Here is a 2534-nt window from a genome sequence, read left to right as displayed (position 1 = left end):
TTTTATCTCTTTGTTAAAGTTCTCGCTGAATTCATCTACACTTCCTCTAAGTTCATTAAGCATCTTTATAACCAGTGTCTATTTTATTTTATTTTATTTACTTATTGATTTATTAATTTATTTAATTTATTTATTTTTAGGTGAGGCAACCTTTGGTTGACCTCACAGATTGCAAGAACCTTGTCAGCTTACAATCCCTTATTTTTTTTATTTTTTATGCCTTCAGCACCTGGTCTTCCTAGGTGGTCTCCCATCCAAGTACTAACCAGGCTCAATCCTGCTTAGCTTCTGAGATCAGATGGGATCAGGCTTGTTCAGGTTGGTATGGCCGTAGACTATAACCAGTGTTTTGAACTCTGCATCTGTTAGATTGCTTGACAACATTATAGCTGGACCTCTGTTTTGTTCTTTCATATGGTTTCTGCTTCTTTATCTTCCCATTTTGATTGTCTTCTATGTCTGTTTCTATGTACTAAGCAAAGTTCCTAAATCTCCTGGTCTTATTAGTGTGGCTTTGTGTAGTAGGTGTCCAGTGGCACAGTCCTGAGAGGGGTTCAGCTGCAGGCCAAGTTCGGCCCCAGCCTGTGCCCCTCTGGGGCCACCTGATAAGATTCAGCAAGCCATCCACAGATGCTGTGTTTATAGTTCCCTCCACAGTCGGCTGCCACTAATGTGAGTCTTGGCTCTGCTGAGTAAGGAGCACCTGACTCACCAAGGTACACCTGGATGTGGCTTAGGAGAGGCTGCGAGTTGGGGAAAGCAGAGTTTCAGGGAGTCCTCTGGGCAGAGTGACCTCTGTTATCCAGTTTGATGACCTCTCAGCTATGGTGGCACTGCATCTGCTCAACAGAGGAACAATGGACATTGTCGGCAGTTCTGTTCAGGAGAGATCCTAGTCTCTGCCCCTCACTCCGACAACACAGTATTCCCCTGTAAGTCCCTGGTGCCTCCCGCACAGCTGACCTTGCACTGGTGCTCAGAGAGAGCAGGTCTGTCACTCGCAGACCCGGCCCCTTTAAGAGGTGTCTGTAGCTGCCTGCTGCTGCTACCATAGCCTCTATCCCACTCAGCTGCTGGACCAGGCAGCCTCTCATCCATGCCCCATTCTATCTCCTCCTGTTGCAGCGTTATTTCTTATTTCTCTCCCTAGTTATAGGGCTCGTTTATCTAGATCTTAGGTGGCTTTCCTTGCAGTTTACTCCATGTTTCTGTTGCAACTGTTTTGCTTACAAGAGGATAAACAAAACCTCTATCATCTACGCCATTTTTTCCCCTCTGTGTGTCCACTCTTCATTCTCTACAAAGCTGCCAGAACAATGTTTATATAATGCAGTTCGATCATATAACTGCACTTCAAAATGCCCATCAATATTTTCCTAATATAAGGTTCTGTTTTATAGGGTCCTGCTTGTCTCTCAAATCTCTTCTTCTCCCAGGAATGTTATTCTCTACCAATATGAACCCATGTTTTCCAGAGAACTTTCCATGTATTTTACACCTCCGAGCCTTTGTCCATGTATGTTTTCCGCTTGGAGCTTCCCTTATTGTATCATATTTTTGTTCATGTATGTTTTCCGCTTGGAGCTTACCTCGTGTATCATATTTTTCTCCCACAGTCATGCTTCTAAATCAAGCCCTTCCCTGGTTTTAGTTTTTCAGGAAGGGTTAATCAATTTTTCCTTTGTATCTTATATATACATCTAACCAAATTGCTTTGACAAATGTTTGTTGAATTTATTTATTTCCTTAACAGTTTCTTCTACTAGACAATGAGCTCCTTGAACGATGATATCTATAACACAGAAGATGCTTAACAAAGGCGTGCCAAATTGAAGTGGACTTCACCTGCTCTTACCACAAGCACTCTGCTTTCAAGTAAGTTATCTCTCTTTTGATTCCACTCTTGAAATACAAATTGACCTCTTGGAATTTTTCCTGTAATACCCTTATTAGAAAATGTTAATAACTGGTCAGCGACAGGTGTTAATTAAACTTGCCTTTTCGTTTATTTAGGTTGGTAGCATAGCACTGGCTCTGAGAGAGCCTTAAAGAATATTAACACTGCATCTACCGTGACACAACAGACAATTCTCTAGAAATTGATAATGAATTTGGTTGTGGTAAAACAAATCGTTGTCTCAATTGCCATTTATCTCCCTTTCTTTAGTAATTTTCATTTATTCACTACATTTCTTTCTCTGATCAGTATAATAAATGCATTTATCTTTGAAGGATGGGAGTTGGCAGAATTTTCCGACACAGAGGAAATCTAAATGTCCCTTAACCAAGCCCCTTTACCTGTTTTAAAATGTAATTTTGGTTAACCATTCAGAGCACTGGGCCTTAATTCTCTAACAGGAATCAATGCTCCTGAAAAAAAAAAAAAAAGTGAAAGCAAATTTTAATTCCTTGATTGGGGTAAAATATTTATACTTGTAATATATTAAAGAAGTTATCAAGATGATTTCATGTAAGTATTATTAAAATATATGACTTCAGAATAAAATGAAATTTCCTTTCTGGTTCTGGGGAAA

At 40.1% G+C, this 2534-nt stretch overlaps 1 non-coding gene across 1 annotated transcript; it reads right to left on the bottom strand.

Moving 5' to 3' along the window:
• Nucleotides 1-217: 217 nt before the first annotated feature.
• LOC112482535 lies at nt 218-336 on the bottom strand. The gene has a single exon (XR_003047335.1). It is a non-coding gene; the product is annotated as a 5S ribosomal RNA (ribosomal RNA).
• Nucleotides 337-2534: the final 2198 nt, after the last annotated feature.

The sequence above is a fragment of the Pteropus alecto genome, unplaced genomic scaffold (assembly GCF_000325575.1).
Source record: "Pteropus alecto unplaced genomic scaffold, ASM32557v1 scaffold135, whole genome shotgun sequence".
NCBI classification, from domain to species: Eukaryota; Metazoa; Chordata; class Mammalia; order Chiroptera; family Pteropodidae; genus Pteropus; species Pteropus alecto.
Note: the sequence above shows the minus strand (reverse complement) of the source record. Positions and strands in the feature narration are given on the sequence as shown.